The sequence below is a fragment of the Artemia franciscana genome, chromosome 1, assembly GCF_032884065.1.
Source record: "Artemia franciscana chromosome 1, ASM3288406v1, whole genome shotgun sequence".
NCBI classification, from domain to species: Eukaryota; Metazoa; Arthropoda; class Branchiopoda; order Anostraca; family Artemiidae; genus Artemia; species Artemia franciscana.
This window is the reverse complement of record NC_088863.1, coordinates 11542042-11554576: the sequence shown is the minus strand read 5'-3', so window position 1 is coordinate 11554576 and position 12535 is coordinate 11542042. Positions and strand designations below refer to the sequence as shown.

General features: G+C 34.0%; 1 long non-coding RNA gene across 1 annotated transcript in view; it reads left to right on the top strand.

The window, feature by feature from the left end:
* Window positions 1–11224, top strand: part of LOC136025556 (uncharacterized) — a 36195-nt gene extending 24971 nt beyond the window's left edge. The window contains exon 4 of the long non-coding RNA XR_010617112.1: window positions 10908–11224. This is a non-coding gene — a long non-coding RNA (uncharacterized LOC136025556). The remainder of the gene's footprint in view (window positions 1–10907) is intronic.
* The last annotated feature ends 1311 nt before the right edge of the window (window positions 11225–12535 follow it).

Here is a 12535-nt window from a genome sequence, read left to right as displayed (position 1 = left end):
TTAAACAAAATCACATATCCTCAGGCGTTGTGAAATAGTGCAGATCATTCTTTTACATAAATTACGTGCGCATAGTATATTTTGATTTATTTTAGCATACCCTTTTCAGCCTAAACAAAAGTTTTAACTTTATAACCGACCTTTTTGAATCAAATAGTTCGTGGTCAGGACCAACCCGGTTCAACAGTAACCGAAACTCTAAAAAACCTATAAACTCTAAAAATTTTGATACCAATAGTCACACTGAAAGAATCGCATTCTTATGCTGATTCTAAATATTGAAGTTTCATCAAGTTTAGTTTTACCCATCAACAGTTACGAGCCTGGGAAAATTTGCCTTAATTTAGAAAACAGGGGGAAAACCCCCTAAAGGTCATTGAATCTTAACGAAATTCACACTATCATATTCAGCGTATCAGAGGATCCTATTGTTTCAAGTTCCTGTCTACAAAAGTGTGGAATTTTGCATTTTTTTTTCTCCAGAAAACTGATCACGGGTGCGTGTTTATTTGTATTTTTTCCAGGGGTGATCGTGTCGATCCAGTGGTCCTAGAATGTCGTGAAATGGCTCAAACTAACGAAAATTAAAGCTCTAGTATCATTTTTAAGTGACCAAATTAATTGGAGGGCACCTAGGCCCCCTCCCACGCTCATTTATCCCCAAAGTCACCAGATCAAAATTTTGATATAGCCGTTTTGTTTAGCATAGTCAAAAAACCTGATAATTATGTTCCTTGGGACGACTTAATCCACCACAGTTCCCGGGGGAGGGGCTGCAAGTTACAAGATTCAACCATTGTTTACCTATAGTAATGGTTATTGGGACATGTACAAACGTTTTCAGGGGGAGTTTTTTACGTCAAAGGGGGTCGCGGGGAGGGGATTACGTGAGAGGATCTTTCCATGGAGGAATTTATCACGGATGAAGAAAATTTCCATGAAGGGACCGCAGAATTTTCTACAATTATTAAAAAAAAACAATTAGGAAAAAAAAAGTTTTTTTCAGTTGGAAGTAAGGAGCACAATTAGAACCTAAAACGAGGACAAATTATATCGTATATAAGGGGGTTTTTCTCCACAATACCTCACTCTTTACGCAAAAGTATTTTTAGTAACTTCAACTATTTATTCTAGGGTTTTTGTGATTCAGGGGTCAATCTTGAAGAGTTGGGACAAAATTTAAGCTTTAGCGTAAAGAGCGAGGTATTGGCAAAGGGAGGAACCTCCTAATATACGTAATAAAACTATACAAATATTTCTATATTTGTATAGTTTTATACTATAGTAAATATAGTTTTATATTTGTATAGTTAATTCGTAAGCTACGTATATTTAGTACAAATAAAAATGCTTGTAAAATAAAAAGTTTTTGTTGAATTTTTAAGTGACCAACAATTGGTTTGCAACTAGGCCTCCTCCCCCACCTCTTTTTAAGGTAATAAGGGCCCAGCCCTAAGGATGATTCAAATGTAATATCCTGTGATTATGCAATAGAATACACATAATATCAGTTGCGCGTAACCGAGAAGTTTATTTTAACTTTCTTGTCCAGCGAGAACATAGGTAATAAAAGATAAACTTTTACAACAGGAAATAACAGATATATATTTTATTCAGATCACTTATTCGAAGCAAAGAGTGAAGGCTATACCCAAAAAAGATGGCGCGGTCAGAAATAGTTAAAAAGAAATTTCGCGAGATCGCACCTGTTGTTAAAGCAATGCAGTAAACACACTCAGTTTTAAGAACCATGTTAGTAGTAGTTCTACTAATAAGTGTCTTCCCATGCACTAACAGTCAGAGACAGTTTTAGAGGGAGGGCGCAAAATATCAAGAAAATAATCTAACAGCTATAATAATTTTGTAATCAGAATCTATTTTATTATACTAGAGGGTATTTAAAAAAAGTAACAATTATAATTTACTAATATAGTAAACATAAGCAAACTGCATCTGAAATTGTCATTTTCCCAGATTTTTTCCTATATAAAGTACAAAAAGTCAAATTCAAATAAATGAATAAATTCGATAATAAATGATAATATTGTTAACTAATGATTTTTTTTTTAATTTGACCTGGAAACTTTTGGAGACAAAGGGATTGGTGCTAACTCATCAAGATTTTGCCCTGGGGTACAAGAGAGGCCAGAACCAGTCACCATTTGCTTGGCTTTGATTTGTTTATTTTAGTTATTCTTTGGCTGATAAAAGCTAAGACTAATTATGAATAAACGTCACATTAACTGCTTTATATCTGATTTAATACAATCCGACGAGAATTTTTATGATTTTATGGTTTAATGGTTATTAAATGATTATTAAATGGTTTAATGATAGTTTAAACCATAAAATGATTTTATGGTTTAATGATTATTATGGTTTTATGATTTTATGGTTCAATGATTATTAAATGATTATTAAATGGTTTAATGATCATTTAAACCATAAAATGATTTTATGGTTTAATGATTATTATGGTTTTATGATTCTATGGTTTTATGATTTTATGGTTTTAGAATTTTGTGGTTTAATGATTATTAAATGATTACTAAATGGTTTAATGATCATTTAAACCATAAAATGATTTTATGGTTTAATGATTATTATGGCTTTAGGATTTTGTAGTTTAATGATTATTAAATGGTTTAATGATCATTTAAGCCATAAAATGATTTTATGGTTTAATGATTATTATGGTTTTATGATTTTATGGTTTTATGGTTTAATACAATCTGATGCTGATATTTATGTCAAGCTGAGTCGCAAATTTTTGCTGATTGCCCTTCTCAAATCACTTCTTTGTAGCTTGAGAGCGATCTATACTTGCTTAGAAAATAGGAAAAAATTCCTTTTTTCACAGGGTTTCAGTCAAATTTTCATCACATTTTTCAATTAAATAAAATAATGTAAATTTCAAATTGTAATTCGGTTGGTTGATATATTCGCCATTATGATCAGTAAAAAACTGGAGGGTCCAGGGCTTAACAGCTTGGCAGAATATTTCATACCATTTCATATATAGGTTTATGCGTAAAGTTTTCCGAATTTTATTTATAGAATTAGAGTGAGAGAGGGAATTACCGAATACATAATTTGCTTGTGATTCAGTATAATATGTATGTCCATTTAATTTATGGCTTGAATTATTAAGGAGTGGCCAATAATCACGTCTTCCACTCTTTAGATATCTGGATAGAGCCATCTCTTTGGCTCTAAAGTCAATAGGAAGGCATCCTGCTAAAACCGTTATTGTCTCAGTTTTAGTGGATAAAAAAGCTTTGGAAATCAAAACCGTAGAAATTCTTAGGACAGATACTAGCTTTTTTACAATTTTCTTTTTATTCAGCGCTAACAACCATAAAATGGTGGATTCAATAGCAGCTTTTTGTAACTTTCTTAGGGCAAAAGGCTTAAGACCCCAAGTGGTTCTAGCGGCACATAACAATTTTGTTGAATATTGTCTTGCAACCTCTACTTTACTTTCAACGTGGTCATCTTTACATGGTATCTTACTTTATCAGTTATCAGTATTCTATGACTTAAAAACTGATATTAATTTGTGGGATTACTCTTTTCTTAGTAAAGATGATAGCTTCGCATTTACTAACATCGAATTTAGTCTATTTTTATCTGTCTATTTCTCAAATATTGTAAATACCTTTTTAGCTGTATGATCTAAGAAATTCGCATCTTTAGAAGATATTAAATTAAAAAAACTAGTTTTTTTTTAGCTGAAAGTATGGAGCTACATTAAAACTTAAAACGAACAGAATTTACTCCGTGTATGAAAGGAGCTGTTCCCTTCTCAACGCCCCGCTCTTTATGCTAAAGTTTGATTCTTTCTCTCAATTCTACTTTATTAGACAGTAAGAAACTTTAGCGTAAAGAGAATGATAATTTTCCTCAGTTGCGTGAATTTTCAATTTTTTTAATGCTCTTCTGTAATTTCGCTTTAATTCAGTTAGTTCTGGGGTCCACCATCTTGCACACTTGGAGTTTGGGTTTTTTCTCAGGTATAACGATTTTAATTCTGATTTGTATTCCAATCCACTTTCTTGCAACTGGACCGTGGATCAACTAAATTTATTTTGAAGGAGTTGTCAGTAGAAAACCTTAGCTTAAAAGAAATATGCCCGTGACCAGAAAGACTGGGATAACTTAAAACTTTCCAATCATAAATATCACGGGACAAACAATTACCGACAGCTTTTACGTCCTGTCTCGTGATGTTCATTCTTGTATATGTTGCAACTGTTGGATCATTTATAGTGACCTACTTGCAAAAGATAATTCCAGTTCCGCCACTCTTCCGTCCGTAATGTTGTTAGAAAGCCAAAGAGGGCTTCTGGCATTAATATACCCACCTAAAATTAATGCAGACGTATTTCTTACTGTTTCAATCGGATGCGGACATAGAGAGATTTTCGTAAGAAGGAGGACAATAAGCACAACTATAAAGGTCTTTTTACGAGTGTAAATAGATACAAAAGCGCATTAATTTGTTGAGACACCAAAATGTAGACCTGCTGTCAGCGTATTTTAACAAAAATTGCTGCGCTATAAAATCTTTTTGAAGATTTTATAGAAAAAACAAATATAGTTTGATGGTACAGAGGAGACTTTTAAATTTATATTTACATATGTAACTAGTATAACATATGGTTTAATCATCTTAATAGTTTTATATAATTCTAATAAAGCTACATACGAGGGTTGTAAATTAATTTGAAGAAATTATAAACTATTTACGTAGGATAGGGACGACTTAGAATAAGCCTCAAGACAATTAAATTTTTCTGGTAAATTGACTTCTAGCTTTTTACATATATGGTTAACTTGAACTTGGTTAAATTTTCCGTTTCTGTAATAATACATTTTCTTTTCCGGTAGCTGGTCAAGAGCAGTTGGTATTAACTTATGTGGACTTCCTATATCGAGATCTTTCCCTGTTATATATTCAGCTATTTGCAGGATCTGACAAGCTGAAAATGTTAGGTCAATTGTGCTTAAGCAATTAATTTGAGGATTCATATATTTTAATGAACTAAATCTGGTTGCTGTTATAAATGTTTCTGCCTTATAAACTGCACCATCAATTCTAACACAATTTACTATAACGACTTCTAAGTTTATCATATCATTAGTCAAATGTAAAGTTTCTGTTATTTGGAAATAATCTTCGTTTATCGAAATTCCTCCTCCACTTTTTCAATGTTGACTTCCTGTTTTTCCCGGTTTATTCTGGCCATTTCATTTCGCTTGAAATTGGTAGTAGTGGGGTTGGACCCCCATGTCTTCTGTAAACATGCTATCGTAAGGTGTTCATCACTTAACATCATCTTGAATTCAATTAATTTTGGCTTATTCAAGGTGTTGCACTTTAAATGCCAAAATTTCACGCTAATATCTTTGTTATTCTGACTAGTCCCTTGATCCACTCCCTGTTGTTGGTAAAAATTCTTCTTCTATTTCAGAATCTTGTTTCGTCAAAACTAGTTATTCCAAGAAACAGTTTTTCTGCAGCTCTTTTTAATTTCTTCAATCTTCAACTTTTCATTTACGTTGGGTTTTAATACAATTTTCATTGTACGGATAAGGAGTTTTAATTCTTTCTGGATTTGTGTACTATTTTCTGCAGAGTGGCCTCTGCTGGCACATTTTCCACAGGTCTTTGCGCTGTTACGGCACACATCTTTCGCATGGCCACATAATTATCATTTAGTACACCTTTTAGGTTTAGTGGCCATGGCCTGACAGAATAACTTAGCGGCCCAATAGTAACTTTATCTGGTGTTGTAACAAATGAGAATAATATTAAAGATTTAGTGGGCTTCAAATCCTCCCCAATTTTATTTAGAAGCTTCTTAATTTTTGGAATTCCGTATTTATTTTTCAGTTCAATATCTTTTTGTTCCCCTTCTTCTAAGTTAATATTTTCGTACAAAGTACCAACTTTCTTAAGGTGGTTTACGCTTTATGGTCATGATACTTCAACGGGGTATTCGTAAATAACTGAAGGGTCTCAAAATCATCGAAGTCAATTTTACTTGTTTTGGAGAGCCAAAGGCATGCGGTAATTTTGTTAATCTTATGGCCTTTTCCATTTTCTTTTAGTTTGATTATTGTTGGTACAATTTCTAGGCTATTCTGTGAGTTATTTCTTCACTTATGAGAGATACAAACTTTTTGGTTTTTAGCCATCCCTTTTGAATCCTGTTTTCAGGCACCGGTGCACGTTTGAGGCATACGTTTTCAGGCACACGATCAAAGACGTGTTTTAAGCAGGTTCGGTAAATGTCTTCAGGTTCTCTATGTTCAACCCAGTGGGAATTTAAACGTTTTCAAAAAGTTCGTGGTAACGAACTGTAGTAAGGAGCGACCCGGCTCAATAGTAACCAAAACTCGAAAAAATTGAATTTTGACATCAATAGCTACATCAAAAGAATCTCATTTTAATGCCGATTTTAAATATATAAGTTTCATCAAGTTTAGTCTTACCCATCAAAAGTTACGAGCCTGAGAAAATTTGCCTTATTTAAGAAAATAGGGAAAACACCCCCTAAAAGTCGTAGGATCTTAACGAAAATGACACCATCAGATTCAGCGTATCAGAGAACCCTACTGTCGAAGTTTCAAGCTCCTATCTAGAAAAATGTGGAATTTTGTATTTTTTGCCAGAAGACAAATCACGGGTGCGTGTTTATTTGTTTTTTTTTTTTTTTTTCCCAGGGGACATCGTATCGACCAAGTGGTCCTAGAATGTCGCAAGAGTGCTCATTCTAACGAAAATGAAAAGTTCTAGTGCCCTCTTTAAGTGACCAAAAAATTGGAGGGCATCTAGGCCCCCTCCCACGCTCATTTTCCCAAAGTCAACGGATCAAAATTTTGAGATAGCCATTTTGTTCAGCATAGTCGAAAACCATAATAACTATGTCTTTGGGGATGACTTACTCCCCCACAACCCCTGGGGGGAAGGGCTGCAAGTTACAAACTTTGACCAGTGTTTACATATAGTAATGGTTATTAGGAAGTGTACAGACGTTTTGGGGGGGATTTTATTTTTTTGGGGGGTGGGGCTGAGGAGAGGGGGCTATGTTGGAGGATCTTTACTTGGAGGAATCTGTCATGGGGGAAGAAAAATTCAATGAAAAGGGCGCAGGATTTTCTAGCATTACTATAAGAAAACAATGAAAAATAAACATGAAAACTTTTTTCAAATGAAAAGAAGGAGTAGCGTTGAAACTTAAAACGAACAGATATTATTACGAATATGAGGGGTTCTAATAATACTTTAGCATAAAGAGCGAGGTATTTAGGAGGAGATAAATACCTCGCTCTTTATGCTAAAGTATTTTTAGTAATTTCAACTGTTTATTCTACGGCCTTTCTGATTCAGGGGTCATTCTTAAAGAATTGGGACAAAACTTACGATTTAGTGTAAAGAGCGAGGTATTAACGAGGGTACAAACCCCCTCGTATACATAATAAAAATATAAGGTTATGAAAGTTTGTTACGTAAGTTAATTCTTAAGCTACGTATATTTTTTACTAATAAAAACCTTCGTTAAAAATTTAAAGTTTTAGTTGCCTTTTTAAGTAACCGAAAAATTGGAGGCCAACTAGGCTTCCTTCTCCACCCCTTATTTCTCAAAATCGTCCGATCAAAACTAAGAGAAAGTCATTTAGCCAAAAAAGAATTAATATACAAATTTCATTTTAATAATTTATGTGCGGAGAGCCAAAACCAAACATGCATTAATTCAAAAACGTTCAGAAATTAAATAAAAAAAAACAAATTTTTTTAGCTGAAAGTAAGGAGCGACATTAAAGCTTAAAATGAACAGAAATTACTCCGTATATGAAATGGGTTGTCCCCTCCGCAATCCCTCGCTCTTTACGCTAAAGCTTTTAATTGTTTTAAAAAGTAGAATTGTGGCAAAGAGTCAAACTTTAGCGTAAAGAGCGAGGGATTGCGGAGGGGACAACCCATTTCATATACGGAGTAATTTCTGTTCGTTTTAAGTTTTAATGTCGCTCCTTACTTTCAGCTAAAAAAATCAGTTTTTTTTATTTATTCGTTTACGGGCTCGAAGCGTGTTGGACATGTGTCTGTCCGACTTTGGATTGGAAACATTTCTGGATTTGGCTCAAATCCAGAAATGTTACATTTGGAGTGTTAATGTTCTGCCTGCTTTATTACGTATTTGCTTACTCCTTACTTTTGCTATTCCAGTGTGCTTGTAAGCAACGTTCGAATTTTTCCCACAAAAACGATATATTTCCCCCTAAAATTTATGCAATCTAACCTTGGGTGGGAATTTGGAACCCTAGTAATGTTGAATTTCCATTAAGTAAATAAAATTATCTCCATCTTAGGCGTTTGACGTGATGAAGTATTTTATTATTTAGGAATCGATTAGGTCTAGGAATAAGAATCAACAATCCTTACTACGTCTGCTCTGGTTTGAAAGTTTTGATTTGGGATAAACAAGAAAATATTGTAATTGTAAGTCTATTCTCTACTGTCAGGGCCGTATCCAGAATTTTGTGTCAAAGGGGGGAGGGGTAAGAAACTATAAAAGCTCATCAAAAAAAATTTATACGCATTTTTGTTATGTTTTTAAGATTTGGATAAACTTTGTTTTTCTTTGGGGGGACCCCCTCCCTAGATGCGGCCTTACCTACTGTCTGGCTAATTGTGCTTACCTAGTACCCTCATTTCTAAGATGAAGAAAAATATACTAGATGGAGCGACAGCGCAGGTCATAATGCTCCCAAATTAATGAATCAAAGAAAATAATGTTATTCCAAAATCATGTCCTGTGGCCTGGACGGGAACTAGGACTTTTGTTTGTGGGATAATTTTGTTCGGGAGAAGGATTAAAGAAAAACAACTTCAAAACGGGACAAAGATTTTCTTTTACTTCTATGCTGTTACTTTTTTACGAGTCGAAGAAACATTTCTGGGGGGGGGGGTCGAACCAGATGAAACCCCATTCTGAATGCAGGCCTTCTTGTACAAAAAGATAATAATGAAAATCTTACTAAGCTACAGAGTAAGTGTTTTATGTCTTAGTATATGGGCCATATTTGTCAATCCTGTAGTTTATTAAACAAAAAAAAAACAAGTTTTTTTGAATGAAAGTAAGGAGCGACATTAAAACTTAAAACGAGCAGAAATTACTCCGTATATGAAAGGGGCTTTTCCTCCTCAACGCCCGGCTCTTTACGCTAAAGTTTGACTCTTTCTCTTAACTCTACATTTTAAAACAGTACAAAAATTTAGCGTAAAGACTGGGGCGTTGAGGAGGAAAAGCCCCTTTCATATACGGAGTAATATCTGTTCGTGTTAAGTTTTAATGTTACTCCTTACTTTCATTTAAAAAGACTTGTTTTCTTTTGTTTAATTTCTGGACGTTTTTGAATTAATGCATTTTTTGATCTTGGCTCTCCGCGCATAAATAATTAAAACGAAATTTGCATATTAATTTTTTGGGGCTAAATGGCTTTTTCATAGTTTTAATTTGAAGATTTTGAGAAAAAAGAAGCGAGAGAGGAGGCCTTGCTGCTCTCCAATTTTTTGATTACTTAAAAAGGCGACTATAACTTTTAATTTTTACGAACGATTTCATAAGTAAAAAATATACGTAACTTACGAATTAACTTACGTAGCGAACTTCTATATTCGTATGTTTTTATTGCGTATATGAGGGGGCTCACCCCTTGTCGATACCTCGCTCTTTACACTAAAGCTTAAATTTTGTCCCAATTCCTTAAGAATGACCCCTGAATCACAAAGACCGTAGAATAAATAGTTGAAATTACTAAAAGAGCTCAAGCGTAAAGAGCGAGGTATTACGAGGAGGTAAACCCCTCATATACGTAATAATTTCTGTTCGTTTTAAGTTTTAATGCTGCTCCTCACTTTCAGTAGAAAAAACTTTTCATATTTATTTTTTCATTGTTTTTTTAAATAATGCTAGAGAATCCTGATCCCCATCCATTGAAAGTCTCTTCCCCCATGAGAAGTTCGTCCATGGAAAGATCCTCCCATGCACAACCCCCCCTCCCCTCTCCCCCCGGACCAAAAAAAAATCCCCCTGAAAACGTCTGTACACTTCCCAGTAACCATTACTATATGTAAACTACAGGTCAAATTTTATAACTTGCAGCCCCTCCCACGAGAACTGCGGGGAGTAAGTCGTCCCCAAAGACATAGTTATTAAGTTTTTCAACTATGGTGAATAAAATGGCTATCTCAGAATTTTGATCCGGTGACTTTGGGAAACAAATGAGCGTGGGAGGGGACCTAGATGCACTCCAATTTTTTTGGTCACTTAAAAAGGGCACTAGAACTTTTAATTTCTGTTAGAATGAGCCCTTTCGGCACATTCTAGGACCACTGAGTCGATATGATCACCCCTGGGAAAAAAAAAACAAATAAACACGCATCCGTGATTTGTCTTCTGGCAAAAAATGTAAAATTCCACAATTTTGTAGATAGGGGCTTGAAACTTCTGCAGTAAGGTTCTCTGATACGCTGAATCTGATGGTGTGATTTTCGTTAAGATCTTATGACTTTTATGGGGTATTTCCCCCTATTTTCTAAAATGATGCAAATTTTCTCAGGCTTGTAACTTTTGACAGGTAGGACTAATCTTGATGAAACTTATATATTTAAAATCAGCATTAAAATGCGATTCTTTTGATGTAACTATTGGCATCAAAATACCATTTTTTTAGTTTTGGTTACTATTGAGCCAAGGCGCTCTTTACTATCGTTCGTTACCACGAACTGTTTGATTCCATAAGGATGTGCATCTTACGTGATGAATTTGGTCAATAGCTTTAAGAAGGTTCATTCCTAAAAACCTTGGCAAGTACTAACCAATGTTTCTCCATTTTAGTGTGTCACTGAAGAACTGGATATACCAGACACTGAAAATGAAATTACTTTTGAAAGGTCCAATTTTCCAATTTCTGATGAAGGATCCATCACTCTTGAAATGCCGCCTGAATTGACCGTGGACGATGATATAAATGATGATATAAAGCTGGTAATTCTTTGCTGTATAGGACTGATCAGGGATATTTGTATATAGGTCCATCGGCTGCCGCAACCTACCGAATCTGCCTAAAAATATGAATTAAAGTCACAACAATTAATTATAAAGTAAAATGAAAAATAAATAAAATAATGGTTACCAAGATTATAATTTTAAAGCTATTTAATACCATAGATTATAGATCTGAAGTTGAGATGACAATGGGGATAGGACGTTTCTTTTTCTTTTTAATTAATATACCCTCTCAAAAAACTTCCATTTTAAAAGTTTAGCACAAATACTGAGCATTGTGCTCGCTTTTTTCTTCTACTTTCATGCTTTCGACGTATGTTTTGATTTAATTTTATTAGTGATTATTGGCTTAAAATTCAAGGGTAAATTTGTCACTCAATCATTTGTATATTGTACTGAAGATGTTTTAATAGAGAGTGTTTAGGAATTGGTACCCTTCTGAGTGATTTAATTAAAATTGAACCATCCTTTGAAGTAACATCAATGCCCCGCAAACATTACTCTTATAATAAAGGCACATGTATTTAGATCTGGCTTTTTATATGCATTAAATAGGATTCTAATGGATTATTTGCTGTTAAATTTTCGTCATTGATAAATTGATCTTGTTAGTGAATACCTATATTTAACCACCAAATTAATTTATTCATGGTTGCACTCAGATTTGAAAATTAAGGAAGGGGGGAACTAATTTTTCTAATGGGAAGAAACTAGAAACTGGAAATAAGTTTTCTTTGGCCAAAATATGTTTGGGACTCAGCTTCATGCAGTGGTGTTGGAGCAGTGGTCTATTGGCGACTTGCCAAGAGCTGTGTCCCCGCCGCTTTGCGGTTAAAAGGTTCAAAAAATATTTACTCAAAATAGGAAAATATCCCCCAACATCAATATAAAAATAGACATTGCTTAATTCTTAAAGAATATCAATGGAAATCCTTGCTTCCCCACCTTCGGAAAATAATTGAAATAAACTCTCAACAATTGACCAGCATTTAGGAAAAGGAGGTCTAGTGTCCTGCTGTATGACCAAAAGTATTCCCGGGAATCAAGAGGGGATAGATATTAATTTCTGTCCCTCTTCCTCCTTCTTCTGTTGAAAGAAGCTTGAAGCTTCTGTTGAAAAATTCTTTCTTTGTATGCTTAATGTTTTTCTTCCTTTTTGGGGGTATTTACAAGCAGGGCTGTCTGGAAAAGAATTGAGTTTCTTTAATTTTCTGAACTATATCTCTTTTTTATTAAATAAATGATATGAATTGAGTTTCTGTTATTAAGGCAGGACGGATTCTCAAGGAATCTTCCTATACCTCACATATTAAACATTTGGAGTTTGCCTTACGTTCCTGAATCAGTGATTTCGGCGGTGTTTATGTCAAAAGAAATAAAATAAATCTGGTGAATATTTTGATCCAATCAAATCTAAAGCCGACAAATATTTTTTTTATAATTCCAAAATAATTATA